Raw genomic sequence first — 23,907 nt, forward strand, 5'->3', positions numbered from 1 at the left:
TGGGCAAATCACGTAACCTCCCGAGTCTGCCCAAAAAATAATGTGTCCTTATGTAAAGTAACCGGTGCTCATGTAAATTACTCCAATACCTTCGGGTCAAGTTCGCGCTATATAAATCTGAAACAAACAAAAAAAACTCTTATCCAATCTTCCGTACTCTCCAGACTGGACTACTGTGATTCCCTCTGTGCAGGCCTCTCCAACACCCATCTGTCTCCTTTAAAACCCATCCCCTACTCGGCTGTGTGTTTCATCTACGGGGCGAAAAGAAATGACCATATCACGCCTCTGCTGATAACTCTTTGCGGGCTTCCCATTGAAGCTAGGATCATATACAAGACTGCTTGTATCACCCATAAAGCCATTCACACCTCTACCCCTCTCTACCTAGCAAACAAACTCAAATTATCAGGTGTCTCCAGACCTTCTCGATATGCTGAAAATCTGCTGCTTGAACCTCCAAAAGGGAAAGACTCCTAGCACAATCTTGCTCAGGTAACGCGACTAGAATTCGGAACTCCCTACTTCTAACCTTCGCACTGCATCTCCAAAATGGACCTTAACACTCTTCTCTTCCAAAGAAATGTTCTCTATAATCACTCCTTGCCAAGTCCCCGCCAGGCACGCGCTCTCCCATTCAATAGCGTGACCCTGTTAGAATCTAATGTGTCTTTGCCCAATCCTCCCTATCGTATACTGTGTTATGTTAGCATTCATGTAGCTGTTTTATGTTGATCACTATTGAAAATGTGTATGAGCAGCCGCTTTTAACATTGTGCAGACTAAAGTTAGCTTCTGAGACGCCATTTTTCCGCCTTGTACTCGCCATGTTCTGTGAGTGAAGCCCGGCCTCGTGCCCCGCTCCCCGCTCGCCTCAGCAGAAAGCTGCTGTTCAGTAATTCCCTCTTATCCTGTTCAGGGCTGAAGCCCAGATGTACTAAATGAATAGTTTATTCTGCTTTCGCATGCCTATCCCTGGTCTTGGTTATGATTCCACACTAGAGAGAGCTGAGCCCGAACAAGAAGACCGTGGGAGCCTGATAATGTGTACCCATTCTGCAGGTGGCAACTCATCCTTCAGTGCCTTCTTTGTTCCGTCTTTACCCCAGCTGTATTTTTCCATTAGGGGCGGGATTTGAGAGGAGTTGGACGCCTTATTCTGTGTTATCAAGTGTTTTGAAGTCAGTCCTTCGACAGCTATCCCATGAGTCTGGTCACACCGGGCACCGGTGCAGTGTACTTACTAATAAAGTGTTAGATTTTATTCTCCATTAGAATCCCGACTCTTCATTTCTGGGAAGTCCAAGAGGTGGTCGAGAGTGACCCGGGTGGCCCATTTCGGGTCACTTCCTTCAACCTTGACTATTACATGACACTCTTGAGAGGTATAACAACTGCCTTTCTGCTTTAACTCTGTAATTATGTATTTGTGTAACCTTGATAGCTTTAAATTTTCTAAATTTGTAATCTAATATAACTTTGTAATTTGTAAATACGTAACTCTCACAATGACTAACTGTAGTAGCTATACGTATTGTCACCTACTACCCTTTTAGCCTTAATTTCTCATATAACATTCTTCACCCTAGTAAATCCCTCTGACACCTCTGGGTAATCTCCGTGCTATATAAAAATGCATAAATAAATGGGGTCTACCCAAGATACACCACTCAGATAACCATGTACGGTCTAACCAAGGTGCACCTTTGAGCCCATCCCATGTGATCTACCCACGGTGCACCCCGCAGCCTCCCTAAATATTGCTTACAGTTTCCCGGGCCTAGGCAGCAGACACTCATACTATGAATTACACACTGCAAGAGGCAGCATTTAATCCCTGGTGGGCAGTAACTAGTCTCCTGATGTCACACACAACAGCCTGTTAGTTTGGCTGTCCTCATCCAGCCTTACACCTGACCCTATAAGTCACAGACTAAGTCTGGACATTCTACCAACAATACCCCATGAGAGGTACTTCAGTTTAAGTAAAACCGCTGGGTGCAGGCTGGAGTCAGGGAGCGCATAAGATGGCAGGGCAGCCAGTGGCAACACAATGGCAGCCTCACAGGCCCTCCCCATCCCATATACCAGCCATTCTTAGTGCCCTTAACATGCCACAAAAGCATTTTAGTTTGGTCCCCACCGCAGTGTTGTTGTACAGGTGTAGGGAGTTCTAGCGACGAGTAGGCAGAGAGGACTCACACAAGGAATGTGTCACCTCAGGAGGTGACTTATGCTCGCCGGACCACCAACTGCCATTATGAAGTACTCAATTACACTGCCTGGCAGGTGAAGTATTCCTAAAAACTGCTGTAAGCAGATGTGGTTCAAACCACAGCCATCATTCCATTCCAGAGACTCTCACAGACATCTCACAGGTATGGAGCTGTGAAAGACATCTGGAGGATCTAAAATTCGAAAAGATCACATAACATTGTCATAACCCTGTGTCTCACCAATTGTGGTGGCCTGAAATGTGAAAAATGAAGTAAGAATGTGCGTAGACTACTGCAAGGTGAGTCAGATAACCTCATCTACTAGTACACAGTGTCTCCAGGTGAAGATGTCTTCAACAGCACCTCTGAAAGTTGCTGGTGATTAGAGATACATTTGTCGTATGGAAACGGTGTCAATGTTACCTGGGAAGGAAGACCAAGACCACCCAACCAAGATGGCCAAGGGGTAAGGAGCTCCGGCCGGGAGCTCCCGGCGAGGACCGTCGTCTTGGCAAAAATACTTGGAATTTTACCCAATCGAACCAGCCATACCCCGGGTATTGAAAGCAATTTTTCAGCGATCCCCAAGGTGAATTCTTTTACAGCAAAAATCGACCGCGTACGGAATTCAGAGGAATATGGCTGATTGATCCATTGAGCTGCATATTGCAGCTGAGAAGAGATGGGCTTGGGTTCACTCTCTGGGTGTCAACCCTATGCCTTCACCTACCTTCCGATCACTCCTCTACTACTCTGCATCCCGCTACAATCAACTTCACATACGGATTACCTAGAGTCGACGGCCCGGCTCGTTTCCTGTTGTGGCTGCCCTTACCCCGGAGATGTTTTTCCCGGTCGGAGTGGAAGGAGAGCAGGGACTCTTGGTCTGCAGCTGCCTCTCTCTCAGGGACTGCTCCTCTTGCGATCCAGGAGTAGGGACTGCCTTATTCCACTGGTGAGGTGCTTGGCTTCTGAGGGGTCTCCACTTCACAATCAGAATTGGCTGAGGTTCATATGTATGGAGTCCTCTATCCCATGCTGTGGGTGGTTCTTGGCGGGATCATCGTCTGCAACCTGTCCTGTCCGTGGATCATCGCATCAGCAAGCTGGTTTTGTGCATTGTGATGAACTGCTGAGTTTCTCTCCCGTTCTCCATCTCCTCCCGTCCGCCGCCTGTTCGATGATAATGGCGGGTGTTGTGGTGGCCATCTTTCACGCATACGCAGTCCTCTCGGCTGTTTACTAATCCCGGCTCTTTGAGTGACGACAATCCAGTTATGCCGCAGCACGGCAACATCAATCCGGCTGTGGACTTAACCCCTTTTCTGGAAACGGACCATGCCTTTGTTCCATCCCAGGGGTGATGGACTGGCCCTGGTTTTACACTAGTTGGTGCCGGTTTGCGGGACTTGTATTTTTATCTAAAAGTCCGTCTTCCCAATCTCCTACCCCTGCTACTCCATGTATCGTTTTATTTGGTGTGTGCCCATCTCTCCGTTGCTTCTCCTTATTTATTGTACATTGATGTCTGTTCTTACTTATCTGTTTTTTGTGCAACTTCCTTGCTTTCATCTATGTAAAGCGCTCTGACACCTCCGGGTCTAGCCAGCGCTATATAAAACTCCCCCCTGTTGGACAGGCCCCATGAAGGGCCGCTCTCCCCCGGCCCAACCAGGCCCGAGTCCGGGCCCGCAAGTACCACACACCACCGTTGCACGTCCTCTGTCCCCTCAGGGACCTCTGCCCTCGAGCATGTCAACCTCGTGGGTCCGATCCACTGCCGGCCCTCGCACCCATCCTGGGGCGCCATCTTGGACACTCCACCACGAGGCCGCCTGGCCCCCGATCGACCTCAACCCTGGGCCTGGCCAAGCCTCAGACATCCCGGCACCACCATCCACCCAGGAGGTGAGCGGGCTACTTGGCAAGTCAATGGGAGAAAGAGGTGTCGATGGCTCTCCCCCGCCAAGTGCCGCTCGCCCATCGCCTCCCCGGGCGCCGGCTCCACCCCCCTGCTGGGTGTCTGGACTCACTCATCCCGGACCTCCCGACCTCCAAGTGCGAGGGTCCGGACATCAAAGCACACCAGCCCTATAACTGGGGCAGCTCCAGAGCAGGAAGGCAGTTGTATCTTGGAGTCGAGAGACGTAAAGAGGACTCATCCTTGACGGACTACTGGCGCTGCCGTAGCTCTGTCTTGTGCACCATCGTCCTGCCTGTTGGCGCTGCCACAGCCTTCGCAACCTTCATATCCTTCATCGTCGTCGGGACCTGCTGGCGTGGCCGCGGACCGTTGTAACCGTCATCTTCACCGGGACCTGCAGGCTCCGCCGCGGACCGTCGTTTTTCCTTCGCCCATCTCGGGACCTGCTGGCTCCGCCGCGGCCCGATCATCTAGAACGCCGAGCTCGAGGATTGAGAGCTATTTTCCACTCATCGGTAACAAAGACTGTCCCGCTACCCCTTTCCTAAGCCAGAGACTAGAACCGAGGGGACCCCTGAGTCCAGACCTCCTTGTATCACATCATCGTAACCTAATAATTGCATATAAAGTCTCGTTAACCTTCAACCTTGTGTGGTGTCCGTCTGTGGGGGGGGAAGTTACTTGTCTGTACAGTAGTTGGAGACGGCTCTCCCTGGAGACCTCTCCCCGTAGTCTCGGCCGACCCTCCCGGTCCGTCTAACATTGGTGGCCAGCGGCGCGATCCGAATCACCGCATAACGTACAGAGAGTAGCTCACCCCACGACGAAATCACAATGACAACCAAAGAAAGCGGATCAACCGAGAAGTTCCAAATGGAGAAACTGGAGGAGTACAGCCATCGTGAACTAAAACAATTCTGCATCGAACTGGGTATCGCTACCACCGGACTAAGCACCAAAGACGATTTTAAGCATGCCCTAGAATCTTGGGCAGAGACCGGGGCTGCCGGAACCCCCGATCAAAGCACCGCAGAAAAAACCACCACGGCCCCTGAAGGGCAAAGAACGGGTCTCTCGCAAGACGAGATCCAGGAAAGAGAAAGAACCCGACTACACGAGCTAGAAATGGCCCGACTCAAGATGGACGTTGAACTCAAGTTGGCCGAACAAAAAATCAACTTAGAGCACCTGCGTCTCCGAGAGGAAAGAGAGGAGAAACAGAGACAAAGGGAGCTCGAGGAAAAGAAACTGGCGTACGAACACGAACGGAACCTAGCCGAGATCAACCTGCGCAAACAGAATAAAGAAGTAGGGGTGCCCGAGCGACCCCACACCTCAGGGACCACAGACAAAAAGGTACACATCCCCAAGGATGTTGTCCGAGAATATTTCCGAGAGGGCGACATCCAGCAATGGTTTAAGGCCTATGAAATCGCTATGACTGCACACCGGATCGATAGAAGCGACTGGGGAGCCGGTCTATGGGGGAGATTCCTCAATGAGGGCCGCGATACCCTGCTACAGCTCCCGGACCACCAGATGACCTCCTATGACCATATGAAAGCGGCACTCCTCACCCGCTATGGCCTCACACCCGAGATGTACCGTCAGAGGTTCCGAGACTGCACCCGCGTCCCGGGTACAACTTGGGTGGACTATGTAACGTACTTTAGCCGAGCTTTCGAGGGCTGGATCAGAGGAAGCAACGTCACGACCTACGAACAACTGTTCAATCTGATGGTATGGGAGCATCTGTCGAACAATTGCTTCATTGAGCTCCGCCAGCACCTCCTCGACAGCAAGTTAGCGGATCCCCGGCAGCTCGCGGCCGAAGCTGACCGGTGGGAGATCACCAGAGTGGGCCGGAATGGGTCCTACGAACAGAACCGGAACAACAATGGTCAGCACCGACCAAGAGGAGGAGGAGGGGGCCAAGGACGAGGAAGAGACAACGCTCCGGTCGCCCCCGCTACCAGCACCACCCCCCCGGCCAACCGGGGCAGCACCCCGGTGCGACCGGGGTACAGAGCCAATGTCACGTGTCACCGATGCCAACGAGTAGGCCACTATGCAAACGACCCAAACTGCCCGCAGTACCAGAGCCCAAGACCCCGCCAAGTGGCCGCTGCGGCCCTAGGGGAGGAACAGATCTCCAAGGAGCAGGAAGAATACGAACAAGAGCATCAAGAGTGGGAGCCAGCCGCCATGGCTCTAGCATGCTTAGGGGGGAAAGACATGGTCCCGCGGGTCCCCCTACCCGCTAACACCCAGAAGTACAGCCAATGGGTGAGCATCAATGGACGCCGGGCCGAAGCCCTTCGTGACACCGGGGCCAGTGTAACAGCCGTCCGCTGTCACCTGGTGACCCCAGAACAGTATCTACCGAACATTCTCTGCCCTGTACGATCAGCCGATAACTCGGAAAGTCTGTGTCGGATGGCCTGCGTCCCTTTCGAATGGGGAGGGGTCTCCGGCATGTTGAAAGTAACGGTCCGAGACGATGCCCCCGTAGACTGCCTCCTTGGAAATGACCTTGAAAGCTCTCCGTGGGCCGCCGTGGAGCGAAAAGAACACCTAGGGATGTTAGGCGTCCCGGACTGGGCGTGCGTCACCACCCGGTCCATGGCCGCCCGTGCCAACCACCGCCCAGAAGAACCCGAATGGCCGGCGCCACCGCCTCCGGTCGCCCCAGCCGAAACCACCGACCATGACATCCCCCCCGAACCAGCTCAACCTTCCGACCTCGCTAACCTCGACCAGTGGCCTCAAGAGGGGGGGCCCACGCAAGAACAATTTCGCCAAGAACAGAAGACCTGTCCCTCCCTCGAGGGACTCCGCCAGCAAGCGCTCGCCCAGAGCGCAGGGGATACCCCCGGAACTCATTGGGTCTACTGGGACAATGATCTGCTGTACAGCGAGCAAAGAATCGCCGAGCTGGGGGCCAACCGAGTATTGGTGGTGCCCCTCCGTTTTAGAGACTTCCTGCTAAACCTGGCCCACGATGTCCCCCTAGCAGGACACCTGGGACAAGATAAAACCTACAGTCGCCTAGTGACCCACTTCTTCTGGCCCAAAATGAGGAACGATGTGCACCAGCATTGCCGATCTTGCCCCACGTGCCAAGCCAGTGGGAAGAGCGGCCGCAAACTAAAGGCCCCCCTGCAACCGTTTCCTGTGGTCACTACCCCATTTGAGAGGGTCGGAATAGACATTGTGGGGCCCCTGGACCCGCGCACAAAACAAGGCCATCGATTCATCTTGGTGCTAGTAGACCACGCCACCCGCTACCCTGAGGCTGTTCCTCTGCGGACTGTGACAGCCCCGGTAGTCGGCCGGGCTCTGATGGGGATCTTCTCCCGCGTGGGCTTCCCCCGAGAAGTCGTCAGCGACAGAGGCACGAACTTTATTTCTAAATACATGAAATCCCTCTGGCAACAGTGCGGGGTCACCTACCGATTCACGACCCCCTATCACCCTCAAGGGAACGGACTTGTTGAGCGGTTCAACCGCACGCTAAAGGGAATGATCGGGGGGTTGGAAGAGCCCCTCCGTCGCCAGTGGGATGTGCTGCTGCCGTGCCTCCTCTTCGCCTACCGAGAGGTCCCTCAGAAATCCCTGGGCTTCAGCCCATTTGAACTGCTATATGGACACCCAGTGCGGGGGCCGCTCAGCCTAGTCAAAGAAGGCTGGGAGATGCCTCCGTTAAAGAACCCTCCAGATGTCTTCCGGTACCTCCTAGCCCTCCGCAACCAGACCCGGCGGTTCAGGGAACTGGCAAAAGCCAACCTAGAGGCCAGTCAAGAGGACATGAAAAAATGGTATGACCAGAACGCCTCATCCATTGAATTCGAACCTGGCCAACAGGTATGGGTGATGTCCCCCACTGAGCCATGCGCCCTGCAGGACAAATGGACGGGGCCCTTCAAAGTAGTCGAGCGCAAGGGCCCTGCCACCTATCTCATCGACATGGAATCCTCCCGGAACCCTCTCCGGGTCCTCCACGCTAACAGACTAAAGCCCCACTTTGTGCGAACAGAGCTCAGCCTCCTGATGGCCACAGACAATGGGATTGAAGAAGACTCCGAGCCTCTCCCTGACCTCCTACGGACTCAGGAGCAAGACGGCTCCGTGGATGGGGTCCGACTCTCGGAGGCCCTCACCAGGGAACAACGCCAAGAGTGTCAAGCCCTCCTATCACAGTTCGCCAGCCTGTTCTCCCTCACCCCCGGTGTCACTCCCTGGTGTGTGCACGATGTGGACACGGGGGACAGCCCCCCTATCCGCCACCGGGCCTACCGCGTGCCAGATCGGGTACGGGCCTGCATCCAGGAAGAGGTGGCCAAGATGCTCACACTCGGGGTCATCGAGCCCTCAGACAGTCCCTGGGCCAGCCCTGTAGTGCTGGTCCCCAAAGCAGCTGCACCCGGCACCACACCAGAACTCCGGTTCTGCGTCGACTACCGGGGCTTGAATGCGGCCACCAGAACAGACGCGCATCCCATACCCCGAGCAGATGAACTAATCGACCGCATGGGAGCTGCCCGCTATCTCAGTATCTTCGATCTGACAGCGGGCTACTGGCAAATCGGCCTCACACCCCGGGCGCAGGAACGTTCTGCCTTTTCCACCCCCGATGGCCATTACCATTTCACCGTCATGCCCTTCGGCATGAAGAATGCCCCGGCAACCTTCCAACGGCTCGTCAATCAGGTCCTGGCGGGGCTCGAAGGATTCAGCGCCGCCTACCTAGACGACATCGCTGTATACAGCCACCATTGGGCCGAGCACCTCCACCACCTCCGAGCAGTGCTGCAAGCCCTTCAGCGAGCTGGCCTCACGATCAAGGCCAGCAAGTGTCAAATTGGGCAAGGATCTGTAACCTACCTCGGGCACCAGGTGGGAAGCGGCCTGGTGGCCCCTCTGCAGCTAAAAATTGCCGCCATCCAGTCTTGGCAGCCCCCCATCACTCAGACCGAGGTACGAGCCTTCCTGGGCCTCACAGGATATTATCGAAGGTTCGTGAAGGACTACGGTACCATAGTAGGGCCCCTCACAGAACTCACGTCAAAAAACCAGCCCAAGAACGTCAACTGGACCCCGGAGTGCCAAGCTGCATTTGAACAACTAAAAGCCGCCATGTGTTCTGCCCCTGTGCTCCAGGCCCCCGACTACAGCCGGGAGTTCGTTGTCCAGACGGATGCCTCCGACCATGGCATTGGGGCAGTCCTGTCCCAAGTAAACACCGACGGCCTCGATCAACCGGTGGCCTTTATCAGCCGGCGACTCCTACCACGGGAACAACGCTGGAGCACCATAGAGAGGGAGGCCTTCGCTGTGGTATGGGCCCTCAAGAAACTCCGGCCCTACCTTTTTGGCACCCACTTTCGGGTGCAAACTGACCACCGGCCCCTGCAGTGGCTGATGCAGATGCGGGGGGAGAACCCGAAGTTACTACGCTGGTCCATCTCCCTGCAGGGTATGGACTTCACAGTTGAACACCGGCCTGGGCCAGATCACGCCAACGCGGATGGCCTGTCCCGCTTCTTCCGCCTCGACGAGGAGAGTCCCCAAGAGGATGGGTGACTCTCCCCGCCTTCAGCTGGGGGGGACGCATGTTGGACAGGCCCCATGAAGGGCCGCTCTCCCCCGGCCCAACCAGGCCCGAGTCCGGGCCCGCAAGTACCACACACCACCGTTGCACGTCCTCTGTCCCCTCAGGGACCTCTGCCCTCGAGCATGTCAACCTCGTGGGTCCGATCCACTGCCGGCCCTCGCGCCCATCCTGGGGCGCCATCTTGGACACTCCACCACGAGGCCGCCTGGCCCCCGATCGACCTCAACCCTGGGCCTGGCCAAGCCTCAGACATCCCGGCACCACCATCCACCCAGGAGGTGAGCGGGCTACTTGGCAAGTCAATGGGAGAAAGAGGTGTCGATGGCTCTCCCCCGCCAAGTGCCGCTCGCCCATCGCCTCCCCGGGCGCCGGCTCCACCCCCCTGCTGGGTGTCTGGACTCACTCATCCCGGACCTCCCGACCTCCAAGTGCGAGGGTCCGGACATCAAAGCACACCAGCCCTATAACTGGGGCAGCTCCAGAGCAGGAAGGCAGTTGTATCTTGGAGTCGAGAGACGTAAAGAGGACTCATCCTTGACGGACTACTGGCGCTGCCGTAGCTCTGTCTTGTGCACCATCGTCCTGCCTGTTGGCGCTGCCACAGCCTTCGCAACCTTCATATCCTTCATCGTCGTCGGGACCTGCTGGCGTGGCCGCGGACCGTTGTAACCGTCATCTTCACCGGGACCTGCAGGCTCCGCCGCGGACCGTCGTTTTTCCTTCGCCCATCTCGGGACCTGCTGGCTCCGCCGCGGCCCGATCATCTAGAACGCCGAGCTCGAGGATTGAGAGCTATTTTCCACTCATCGGTAACAAAGACTGTCCCGCTACCCCTTTCCTAAGCCAGAGACTAGAACCGAGGGGACCCCTGAGTCCAGACCTCCTTGTATCACATCATCGTAACCTAATAATTGCATATAAAGTCTCGTTAACCTTCAACCTTGTGTGGTGTCCGTCTGTGGGGGGGGAAGTTACTTGTCTGTACAGTAGTTGGAGACGGCTCTCCCTGGAGACCTCTCCCCGTAGTCTCGGCCGACCCTCCCGGTCCGCACTGTCACTGGACTTCCGCAAGTTCAAACAGATGCCGAAATACCTTCAGGAACTAGTGAAGAACACTGAGGGAGGTATCCCTGCGCTCGAGTCTTTGTGTACTGCAGCATCGTCTTCAGAAAGTCACCGGAGGCACCTGAGCATGGCCGGTGAAGACCTAGACCGGCGGTGAGAGGAAGGATTCCAGTGCCTCACGCGACACATTTCAGTTCAATCCTACCAGGGTGAAGGGCATTGGTCACTTCATGGTCTAGTGAGGGGTGCAGGTAGTTTCAGAGAGAGTGGAGCCCCTCAACACCTGGCCTGGACATCAAATTCCGAAGGAGTTGCAACGCAACGGTTACTATTGTTATCCGAATGGAGACTGAAATAACCCAGATGTGTGACTCTAGCATCAGATCGAACAGCTCAGCTGGAACAGGTGAGCAGACTTGAGCGCAAGCTTCTACACACAGACTGTCCACTAGATCTTCCCTCATCTTTACAGTCTTTGTCCCTCTCCCTGCTAATGACAGATGTCAGCTTTGAGAGAGTAAGGGTTGCGCTCTAGCAGCAAAAGACTCAACGTGCTGCATGCTCCAGAAAGAGATTCCCTGCCAGTTCCTTGCTTGAAGTGTGTAGTTCTTGGAAAATTTACGCCTTTCCGAAAGGTAAGCCTCTCTGTCCCCCCTCTGTTGCCCGGCTGCCAGTGCTCAGGGTGGGGGCATGCCTCTCTGCCCCCCCCCCCCCCTGATGCCTAGCTGCCAGTGCTCAGGGTGGGGGAAGCCTCTCTTCCCCCCCTCCCTCTGATGGCCTTGCTCAGGGTGGGGTCATGCCGCTCTGTCCCCCCTCTGTTGCCCGGCTGCCAGTGCTCAGGGTGGGGTCATGCCTCTCTGCCCCCCCCCCCCTCTGATACCTGGCTGCCAGTGCTCAGGGTGGAGGCATGCCTCTCTGCCCCCCCCCCCTGATGCCTAGCTGCCAGTGCTCAGGGTGGGGGAAGCCTCTCTTCCCCCCCTCCCTCTGATGGCCTTGCTCAGGGTGGGGTCATGCCGCTCTGTCCCCCCTCTGTTGCCCGGCTGCCAGTGCTCAGGGTGGGGTCATGCCTCTCTGCCCCCCCCCCTCTGATGCCTGCTGCCAGTGCTCAGGGTGGGGGCATGCCTCTATGCCCCCCCCCTCTGGTGCCTGGCTGCCAGTGCTCAGGGTGGGGGCATGCCTCTCTGCCCCCCCTGATGCCTAGCTGCCAGTGCTCAGGGTGGGGGCATGCCTCTCTGCCCCCCCCTGATGCCTAGCTGCCAGTGTTCAGGGTGGGGGAAGCCTCTCTTCCCCCCCTCCCTCTGATGGCCTTGCTCAGGGTGGGGTCATGCCTCTCTGATGCCTGGCTGCCAGTGCTCAGGGTGGGGTCATGCCTCACTGCCCCCCCCCCCTGATGCCTGGCTGGCAGTGCTCAAGGTGGGGAAGCCTCTCTTCCCCCCTCCCTCTGATGGCCTTGCTCAAGGTGGGGCATGTCTCTCTGCCCCCTCCCCCCTCTGATAGCCTGGTTGGCAGTGCTCAGGGTGGGGGCATGTCTCTCTGCCCCCCCTCTGATTCCTGGCTGCCAGTGCTCAGGGTCGGGGCATGCCTCTCTGCCCCCCTTTGATAGCCTGGTTGGCAGAGCTCAGGGTGGGGTCATGCCTCTCTGCCCCCCCCCCCCCCCCTCTGATGCCTGGCTGGCAGTGCTCACGGTGGGGAAGCCTCTCTTCCCCCCTCCCTCTGATGGCCTTGCTCAGAGTGGGGGAAGCCTCTCTGCCCCCCCCCCCCCCCCCCCCTCTGGTGCCTGGCTGCCAGTGCTCAGGGTGGGGGCATGCCTCTCTGCCCCCTCCTGCTCCCTGAGCCCCGGCCAGGCCCGTCTGTGATGCCTGGGGGTGTTGTCTGCAGTCTGTCAGTCACACCCAGGCAGCCTCAGTCACAAACACACATTAGCAGAGTGGGACCCGCCTCAGCAAGAACCGCTGAGAGCAGCAGAGGCCGCAGCCGGGGGGAGGGGGAGGGACGGCCCAGGGCGGGCCCAGCAGAGCCCGAGCAGAGGAAAACACACCTGCACCAAGACCTAACCGAAACACAGCAGGACCCCCCCGGTGATGCAGAGTCCACTCTCCACAGACCCCTCGGGATGCGAGGCAGGCTCAGGGCTCTCCCTGTCCACCCACCACCCTAACAACTAATATTAGCGTCACGGCGTTCCTCTCCACACGAAGAGCCGTGTGATCGTGGGCACTACAGGCACATCCGCGCTCCCCTCTGTCCCCTTTCACGATAGGCACACCACTGCTGTGCCCCTCCTATCACTACAGACATATCCATCACTACAGACCTCCGCCAGACCCCCTCCACGCCCGGGCGGCTGCAGTGTGTGTCACGCCCGGCGCGTCACATGTACTCGCCTCTGACGTCAGTCCTGCGGATGCGCCTTCCACGTGCGGGCAGCCTGGGCGGAGGGTGTCCTCACAGTTTCCAAGGAGTTTCCTGGGAAGAAGAGGACGTGTGGCATGTGACCGCCTCCCAGAAGCTGCCCCATCCCTGCTCCACTGTGGAGGGGGCCCTCACTCCACCCCCCACGGGATTACAGGCACAGGCCTTACAGTGCGAGCGGCTTACTCTACCCCGGGGTCAGCTATGCACTGGTGAGACCAACAGCCCCCTGCAGGCCCTTGGCATGCACCGGTGTGACACGTGACTGACTCTACCCCAGTGTCAGCTCTACATACCATTTACATGCACTGGCGTCACATGTGACTGACTCTACCCCGGACTCAGGCCTTGGTGTGACTGACTCTACCCCGGGGCCAGCTCCACAGACCCTCAGATGGCGCTGGCATGGAATACGCCTGACTCGACCCCAGGCACAGCCCAGAGCACCCTTCACTGGCAGGACATTGGACTGACTCTCTTTCCCAGCCCCAACCACCTTTCAGAGGCACTGGCCTGACATGCAAATTGCTGTTCACAAACCCATCCGTCTTTAAAAGCCATAAGCCTGACATTTCTACTGACTGAATGCCCCTTCCCCACCCACTTTTCAAAGATACACGCCTGACAGGGTCTCAGCCCTCACGAGCACTCATCGGTCACTGGACTGAGCCCCGGCCCGTCAGACCACCGAGAGACACAGGCGCCTGGTAATGTTACTCTGTCTGTCCCAGCTCTATTGACGTGGACCTGACTGCCCCTGCCCCAGCTATACACTTTCAATTCACTGAACTGACATGTGTCCGACTCATCCCCAGGTCCACCGACTCCTTCCAGGCACACCGCCCTCACAGGTGACTCACTTTACCCACCTTTCGGACATCCCAGCTTCCTGGAAATCTCTTTCCACACATATCACTCTGTGTGTCACTCTGGCAATTAGAACACGTCACATAGCAACCTCACAAGCTCCAGCCACCTCCTTTCACCCTTAACCCGTCTATGATAGGGAGCTGATGACAATCTGATCCTCTCTACACAATACCTACACCAGACCATACCCATCCAACTCATGTAAATGAGAGGACTGATATGACAAAACACCTGTGTTTACATCAAAATGTGCTGGTGAAGGACATGGAGCAAATTAAAGGCCGAAACATGTAACATCCTCAATAAACCAGACAAGGAGACCCAGAACAGTGTCTTTTTTTGGTACTTTCTCCAATTTCATGAGTTTGGTTCGTGTATGCTGAGGTTTTGTCTCTTATGACAACATACTATAATTTAGGAGTTTTTATTAATCACTCTATTGATAAATTCCTGAGTTGTAAAGCTGGTCGTTGCTTCAAGGATGCTCATTCCAGAAGACCGGATGTAATACATGAACTGTAAATTGCAAGCTACATAGAAGAGAACGCCTTTTTTTTTTCCCCCTTGCCCAACTCAGAGCCGGCCACTACCCCCTGAAGCCAATCAGTGTCCAATTGCCGAAGACAAATCATGCTCGAGAGCATCATCCACGAAACCGTAGACGAAGAAAAGAAAATTACAATATACAACACAAAAACAAACGGGCTTTATTGTGTTCTCAGAATAGAAAGATTGAAATGTGCCTTACACGGTAACCCTCTGCACGGAGCATTTACCTTGTGCGGTTTGGGAAGCACAGCTGGTCGCTTCTCTGAAGCCCCAACCTCAGCTACAAACAAATAACTCCCTGGCGAGTTCTGCAAACAAAGAACCAGACCACATGAAGACCAGAAGAGACAGAACCCGGCCACATGAAGATCAGAAGAGAGAGAACCAGACCACATGAAGTTCAGAAGAGAGAGAACCAGACCACACGAAGACCAGAAGAGACAGAACCCGGCCACATGAAGATCAGAAGAGAGAGAACCTGACCACATGACGTTCAGAATAGCTAGAACCCGACCACATGAAGATCAGAAGAGTCAGAACGCGACCACATGAAGACCAGAAGAGTCAGAACCCGACCACACGAAGATCAGAAGAGAGAGAACCAGACCACACGAAGATCAGAAGAGAGAGAACCAGACCACATGAAGACCAGAAGAGACAGAACCCGGCCACATGAAGATCAGAAGAGAGAGAACCAGACCACATGAAGTTCAGAATAGCTAGAACCCGACCACATGAAGTTTAGAAGAACTGGAACGTACAACATGAAAGTCAGAAAAGTTAGAACCTGATCACTTGAAGGCCTCAAGTGCTGTAACCCGACAACTTGCAGTTCAGAAGGAGTTTGTGTTCCACTCATGTCTCAGGCTCCGGACATCTGATTTACCGATTCGGTAATTGCCATGGATTCCTATGGGCCTTGAGGCCTTGAGGCCCATAGGAATCAATGTCAATTACCGAATCGGTAAAATTACCGATTTTGCAAGGGGGACAGGTGTCACTTTGACACCCTGTTGCACCCCTGATTCAGGCTTGTGTGCCATATGACACACATACATGCCCCTAGGGCATGTCTGTGTGCCACATGGCACAGATGTGCATGTAGACTGTAATTCGTTATTTACCACCAAATAGTATTTGGTGGTAAATAATGAATCAGTAATGGCCTGTGGCACTGTTTAAAGTGCCACCTACATCTGTATTTACCGATTCTGTAAATTTACCAATTCTGTAACTATAAGGCCCCCTACATGTCAAACAACAAATATTGGTCGGTAACGGCCGAAATCAGCCAAAATTGGTCGTTACCGACCGGTATTTGCCGTCCTACATCTGGCCCCTCGGTGATTTGCCCAGAATCACAATGTTGAGGAGACACAGAGACTCGAACCTGGCTCCCCAGCTTCAAAGTCGGCAGCTCTGGCTGTACAGTCACATCCTCTCCCCTGTTTGAAAGGTAGAAGGCGGGGTTTCCTGGGTCAAAGTGCGTGCGTGTAAGGCACCGGGTGGCAGGGAGTGCACCAGGGTCCCCAGGCACTGCTGGCTTGGTCACGACGCTGCCCAGGACTCACCCTGGCGTGCACACGTCCTCCAGAGCACGCCCCTCTAGCGCCTCTGCAGCCCTGGAGCACACACCTGGCCGCCCCAGGGTCACCAGCAACGTGTTGATCGAGTCGAGTTCCAAGGGCGGCGCTAGGCGTGAGCAAGACGTGATGTCAGGAGTGACAGGGCTGAAGGGCCCGCGGGCCATTCCCAGCCAGGAATGGGGAAGCGCTGGTGACTGGGTAGGTGAGCGTCCTACCTCACGCCCCCATCAGAGCCGCGTCACCCGCATCCCTGGGCGAGGAGTGTGTGAGTCAGGGCCCGTCACCAGAGCAGCTGCAGGAGGCACAGGCGTGACACCTGCGTGGGAGCAGCGGGGACATGGAGAGGGGTGCACAGCACACCTGAGCGGAGACACACAAAAACCACCTACAAGAGGCTGCGGCGTGACACCTGCGTGGGAGAAGCGGGGACATGGAGAGGGGTGCACAGCACACCTGAGCGGAGACACACAAACACCACCTACAGGAGGCTGCGGCGTGACACCTGCGTAGGAGCAGTGGGGACACGGAGAGGGGTGCACAGCACACCTGAGCGGAGACACACAAACACCACCTACAAGAGGCTCCGGCGTGACACCTGCGTGGGAGCAGTGGGGACACGGAGAGGGGTGCACAGCACACCTGAGCGGAGACACACAAACACCACCTACAAGAGGCTCCGGCGTGACACCTGCGTGGGAGCAGCGGGGACACGGAGAGGGGTGCACAGCACACCTGAGCGGAGACACAAACACCACCTACGGGAGGCTGCGGCGTGACACCTGCGTGGGAGCAGCGGGGACACGGAGAGGGGTGCACAGCACACCTGAGCGGAGACACACAAACACCACCTACAGGAGGCTGCGGCGTGACACCTGCGTGGGAGCAGCGGGGACATGGAGAGGGGTGCACAGCACACCTGAGCGGAGACACACAAACACCACCTACAGGAGGCTGCGGCGTGACACCTGCGTGGGAGCAGCGGGGACACGGAGAGGGGTGCACAGCACACCTGAGCGGAGACACACAAACACCACCTACAGGAGGCTGCGGCGTGACACCTGCGTGGGAGCAGCGGGGACAAGGAGAGGGGTGCACAGCACACCTGAGCGGAGACACACAAACACCACCTACAAGAGGCTGCGGCGTGACACCTGCGTGGGAGCAGCGGGGACACGGGGAGGGGTGCACAGCACACTTGAGCGGAGACACAAAAACACACAAAGCAACACACCAAGCACAAACACCACCTACAGGAGGCTGCGGCGTGACACCTGCGTGGGAGCAGCGGGGATAAGGAGAGGGGTGCACAGCACACCTGAGCGGAGACACACAAACACCACCTACAGGAGGCTGCGGCGTGACACCTGCGTGGGAGCCGCTGGGACATGGAGAGGGGTGCACAGCACACCTGAGTGGAGACACACAAACACAGAGAAACACACCAAGCACAAACACCACCTACAGGAGGCTGCGGCGTGACACCTGCGTGGGAGCAGCGGGGACACGGAGAGGGGTACACAGCACACCTGAGCGGAGACACACAAACACCACCTACAGAAAGCTGCGGCGTGACACCTACGTGGGAGCAGCGGGGACAAGGAGAGGGGTGCACAGCACACCTGAGCGGAGACACACAAACACCACCTACAAGAGGCTGCGGCGTGACACCTGCGTGGGAGCAGCGGGGACACGGAGAGGGGTGCACAGCACACTTGAGCGGAGACACACAAAAACACACAAAGCAACACACCAAGCACAAACACCACCTACAGGAGGCTGCGGCATGACACCTGCGTGGGAGCAGCGGGGACACGGAGAGGGGTGCACAGCACACCTGAGCGGAGACACACAAACACCACCTACAGGAGGCTGCGGCGTGACACCTGAGTGGGAGCAGCGGGAACACGGAGAGGGGTGCACAGCACACCTGAGCGGAGACACACAAACACCACCTACAGGAGGCTGCGGCGTGACACCTGCGTGGGAGCAGCGGGGACACGGAGAGGGGTGCAAAGCACACCTGAGCGGAGACACACAAACACCACCTACAGGAGGCTGCGGCGTGACACCTGCGTAGGAGCAGCGGGGACACGGAGAGGGGTGCACAGCACACCTGAGCGGAGACACACAAACACCACCTACAGGAGGCTGCGGCGTGACACCTGCGTGGGAGCAGCGGGGACACGGAGAGGGGAGCACAGCACACCTGAGCGGAGACACAAACACCACCTACAGAAGGCTGCGGCGTGACACCTGCGTGGGAGCAGCGGGGACACGGAGAGGGGTGCACAGCACACCTGAGCGGAGACACAAACACCACCTACAGAAGGCTGCGGCGTGACACCTGCGTGGGAGCAGCGGGGACACGGAGAGGGGTGCACAGCACACCTGAGCGGAGACACACAAACACCACCTACAGGAGGCTGCGGCGTGACACCTGCGTGGGAGCAGCGGGGACACGGAGAGGGGTGCACAGCACACCTGAGCGGAGACACACAAACACCACCTACAGGAGGCTGCGGCGTGACACCTGCGTAGGAGCAGCGGGGACACGGAGAGGGGTGCACAGCACACCTGAGCGGAGACACACAAACACCACCTACAGGAGGCTGCGGCGTGACACCTGCGTGGGAGCAGCAGGGACACGGAGAGGGGTGCACAGCACACCTGAGCGGAGACACAAACACCACCTACAGAAGGCTGCGGCGTGACACCTGCGTGGGAGCAGCGGGGACACGGAGAGGGGTGCACAGCACACCTGAGCGGAGACACAAACACCACCTACAGAAGGCTGCGGCGTGACACCTGCGTGGGAGCAGCGGGGACACGGAGAGGGGTGCACAGCACACCTGAGCGGAGACACACAAACACCACCTACAGGAGGCTGCGGCGTGACACCTGCGTGGGAGCAGCGGGGACACGGAGAGGGGTGCACAGCACACCTGAGCGGAGACACACAAACACCACCTACAGGAGGCTGCAGCGTGACACCTGCGTGGGAGCAGCGGGGATACGGAGAGGGGTGCACAGCACACCTGAGCGGAGACACACAAACACCACCTACAGGAGGCTGCGGCGTGACACCTGCGTGGGAGCAGCGGGGACATGGAGAGGGGTGCATAGCACACCTGAGCGGAGACACACAAACACCACCTACAGGAGGCTCCGGCGTGACACCAGCGTGGGAGCAGCGGGGACATGGAGAGGGGTGCACAGCACACCTGAGCGGAGACACACAAACACCACCTACAAGAGGCTGCGGCGTGACACCTGCGTGGGAGCAGCGGGGACACGGAGAGGGGTGCACAGCACACCTGAGCGGAGACACAAACACCACCTACAGGAGGCTGCGGCGTGACACCTGCGTAGGAGCAGCGGGGACACGGAGAGGGGTGCACAGCACACCTGAGCGGAGACACAAACACCACCTACAGGAGGCTGCGGCGTGACACGTGCGTAGGAGCAGCGGGGACACGGAGAGGGGTGCACAGCACACCTGAGCGGAGACACAAACACCACCTAAAAGAGGCTGCGGCGTGACACCTGCGTAGGAGCAGCGGGGACATGGAGAGGGGTGCACAGCACACCTGAGCGGAGACACACAAACACTACCTACAGGAGGCTGCGGCGTGACACCTGCGTAGGAGCAGCGGGGACACGGAGAGGGGTGCACAGCACACCTGAGCGGAGACACACAAACACCACCTACAGGAGGCTGCGGCGTGACACCTGCGTAGGAGCAGCGGGGACACGGAGAGGGGTGCACAGCACACCTGAGCGGAGACACAAACACCACCTACAGAAGGCTGCGGCGTGACACCTGCGTAGGAGCAGCGGGGACACGGAGAGGGGTGCACAGCACACCTGAGCGGAGACACAAACACCACCTACAAGAGGCTGCGGCGTGACACCTGCGTAGGAGCAGCGGGGACACGGAGAGGGGTGCACAGCACACCTGAGCGGAGACACAAACACCACCTACAGGAGGCTGCGGCGTGACACCTGCGTAGGAGCAGCGGGGACACGGAGAGGGGTGCACAGCACACCTGAGCGGAGACACAAACACCACCTACAGAAGGCTGCGGCGTGACACCTGCGTGGGAGCAGCGGGGACACGGAGAGGGGTGCACAGCACACCTGAGCGGAGACACACAAACACCACCTACAAGAGGCTGCGGCGTGACACCTGCGTAGGAGCAGCGGGGACATGGAGAGGGGTGCACAGCACACCTGAGCGGAGACACACAAACACCACCTACAGGAGGCTGCGGCGTGACACCTGCGTGGGAGCAGCGGGGACATGGAGAGGGGTGCACAGCACACCTGAGCGGAGACACACAAACACCACCTACAGGAGGCTGCGGCATGACACCTGCGTGGGAGCAGCGGGGACAAGGAGAGGGGTGCACAGCACACCTGAGCGGAGACACACAAACACCACCTACAGGAGGCTGCGGCGTGACACCTGCGTGGGAGCAGCGGGGACACGGAGAGGGGTGCACAGCACACCTGAGCGGAGACTAACAAACACCACCTACAGGAGGCTGCGGCGTGACACCTGCGTGGGAGCAGCGGGGACAAGGAAAGGGGTGCACAGCACACCTGAGCGGAGACACACAAACACCACCTACAGGAGGCTGCGGCGTGACACCTGCGTGGGAGCCGCTGGGACACGGAGAGGGGTGCACAGCACACCTGAGCGGAGACACACAAACACAGAGAAACACACCAAGCACAAACACCACCTACAGGAGGCTGCGGCGTGACACCTGCGTGGGAGCAGCGGGGACACGGAAAGGGGTGCACAGCACACCTGAGCGGAGACACACAAACACCACCTAAAAGAGGCTGCGGCGTGACACCTGCGTAGGAGCAGCGGGGACATGGAGAGGGGTGCACAGCACACTTGAGCGGAGACACACAAACACTACCTACAGGAGGCTGCGGCGTGACACCTGCGTAGGAGCAGCGGGGACACGGAGAGGGGTGCACAGCACACCTGAGCGGAGACACACAAACACCACCTACAGGAGGCTGCGGCGTGACACCTGCGTAGGAGCAGCGGGGACACGGAGAGGGGTGCACAGCACACCTGAGCGGAGACACAAACACCACCTACAGAAGGCTGCGGCGTGACACCTGCGTAGGAGCAGCGGGGACACGGAGAGGGGTGCACAGCACACCTGAGCGGAGACACAAACACCACCTACAAGAGGCTGCGGCGTGACACCTGCGTAGGAGCAGCGGGGACACGGAGAGGGGTGCACAGCACACCTGAGCGGAGACACAAACACCACCTACAGGAGGCTGCGGCGTGACACCTGCGTAGGAGCAGCGGGGACACGGAGAGGGGTGCACAGCACACCTGAGCGGAGACACAAACACCACCTACAGAAGGCTGCGGCGTGACACCTGCGTGGGAGCAGCGGGGACACGGAGAGGGGTGCACAGCACACCTGAGCGGAGACACACAAACACCACCTACAAGAGGCTGCGGCGTGACACCTGCGTAGGAGCAGCGGGGACATGGAGAGGGGTGCACAGCACACCTGAGCGGAGACACACAAACACCACCTACAAGAGGCTGCGGCGTGACACCTGCGTGGGAGCAGCGGGGACATGGAGAGGGGTGCACAGCACACCTGAGCGGAGACACACAAACACCACCTACAAGAGGCTGCGGCGTGACACCTGCGTAGGAGCAGCGGGGACACGGAGAGGGGTGCACAGCACACCTGAGCGGAGACACACAAACACTACCTACAGGAGGCTCCGGCGTGACACCTACGTGGGAGCAGCGGGGACACGGAGAGGGGTGCACAGCACACCTGAGCGGAGACACAAACACCACCTACAGGAGGCTGCGGCGTGACACCTGCGTAGGAGCAGCGGGGACACGGAGAGGGGTGCACAGCACACCTGAGCGGAGACACAAACACCACCTACAGGAGGCTGCGGCGTGACACCTGCGTGGGAGCAGCGGGGACAAGGAGAGGGGTGCACAGCACACCTGAGCGGAGACACACAAACACCACCTACAAGAGGCTGCGGCGTGACACCTGCGTAGGAGCAGCGGGGACATGGAGAGGGGTGCACAGCACACCTGAGCGGAGACACACAAACACCACCTACAGGAGGCTGCGGCGTGACACCTGCGTGGGAGCAGCGGGGACACGGAGAGGGGTGCACAGCACACCTGAGCGGAGACACACAAACACCACCTACAAGAGGCTGCGGCGTGACACCTGCGTAGGAGCAGCGGGGACATGGAGAGGGGTGCACAGCACACCTGAGCGGAGACACACAAACACCACCTACAGGAGGCTGCGGCGTGACACCTGCGTGGGAGCAGCGGGGACATGGAGAGGGGTGCACAGCACACCTGAGCGGAGACACACAAACACCACCTACAGGAGGCTGCGGCATGACACCTGCGTGGGAGCAGCGGGGACAAGGAGAGGGGTGCACAGCACACCTGAGCGGAGACACACAAACACCACCTACAGGAGGCTGCGGCGTGACACCTGCGTGGGAGCAGCGGGGACACGGAGAGGGGTGCACAGCACACCTGAGCGGAGACTAACAAACACCACCTACAGGAGGCTGCGGCGTGACACCTGCGTGGGAGCAGCGGGGACAAGGAAAGGGGTGCACAGCACACCTGAGCGGAGACACACAAACACCACCTACAGGAGGCTGCGGCGTGACACCTGCGTGGGAGCCGCTGGGACACGGAGAGGGGTGCACAGCACACCTGAGCAGAGACACACAAACACAGAGAAACACACCAAGCACCAACACCACCTACAGGAGGCTGCGGCGTGACACCTGCGTGGGAGCAGCGGGGACACGGAGAGGGGTGCACAGCACACCTGAGCGGAGACACACAAACACCACCTACAAGAGGCTGCGGCGTGACACCTGCGTGGGAGCAGCGGGGACACGGAGAGGGGTGCACAGCACACCTGAGCGGAGACACACAAAAACACACAAAGCAACACACCAAGCACAAACACCACCTACAGGAGGCTGCGGCATGACACCTGCGTGGGAGCAGCGGGGACACGGAGAGGGGTGCACAGCACACCTGAGCGGAGACACACAAACACCACCTACAGGAGGCTGCGGCATGACACCTGCGTGGGAGCAGTGGGGACACGGAGAGGGGTGCACAGCACACCTGAGCGGAGACACACAAACACCACCTACAGGAGGCTGCGGCGTGACACCTGCGTGGGAGCAGCGGGGACACGGAGAGGGGTGCACAGCACACCTGAGCGGAGACACACAAACACCACCTACAGGAGGCTGCAGCGTGACACCTGCGTGGGAGCAGCGGGGACACGGAGAGGGGTGCACAGCACACCTGAGCGGAGACACACAAACACCACCTACAGGAGGCTGCGGCGTGACACCTGCGTAGGAGCAGTGGGGACACGGAGAGGGGTGCACAGCACACCTGAGCGGAGACACACAAACACCACCTACAGGAGGCTGCAGCGTGACACCTGCGTGGGAGCAGCGGGGACACGGAGAGGGGTGCACAGCACACCTGAGCGGAGACACACAAACACCACCTACAGGAGGCTGCGGCGTGACACCTGCGTGGGAGCAGCGGGGACACGGAGAGGGGTGCACAGCACACCTGAGTGGAGACACACAAACACCACC

General features: G+C 58.1%; 1 pseudogene; it reads left to right on the forward strand.

Annotated features, from left to right (window-relative positions):
• Nucleotides 1-2,494: 2,494 nt before the first annotated feature.
• LOC147673024 (uncharacterized) overlaps nucleotides 2,495-23,907 on the forward strand; it is a 57,299-nt pseudogene continuing 35,886 nt past the window's right edge.

This window comes from Lissotriton vulgaris, chromosome 12, assembly GCF_964263255.1.
Source record: "Lissotriton vulgaris chromosome 12, aLisVul1.2, whole genome shotgun sequence".
Classification (NCBI taxonomy): domain Eukaryota; kingdom Metazoa; phylum Chordata; class Amphibia; order Caudata; family Salamandridae; genus Lissotriton; species Lissotriton vulgaris.